The following is a 276-nucleotide window of genomic DNA, read 5'->3' on the forward strand; positions in this document are numbered from 1 at the left end:
CCCCCAAGGCTACCCCCACAACCCCAGGCACCATCACTTAAAAAAAAAACCCAGAAAAATAACAGAAAAAATGGAAAAAATAAAGCCTCTGCTTACCTTAGAAGCCAGGAGGGGTGGCTCCAGGGCCTCCTGGCAGAGCCCCCAAGGCAGCACAGGACAGCGGAGGGGCAGGAAGGCCCAGGCTGGGGCCACTGGGGCTGTCACCCTGACCCGCACTGTGCAGGCAGGCCCCCAGTCAGCAAACAGCAGCTCCAACTGCTGGTAAGTGCCGGGGTT

This window comes from Alligator sinensis, unplaced genomic scaffold, assembly GCF_000455745.1.
Source record: "Alligator sinensis unplaced genomic scaffold, ASM45574v1 scaffold1031_1, whole genome shotgun sequence".
In the NCBI taxonomy this organism is placed as follows: domain Eukaryota; kingdom Metazoa; phylum Chordata; order Crocodylia; family Alligatoridae; genus Alligator; species Alligator sinensis.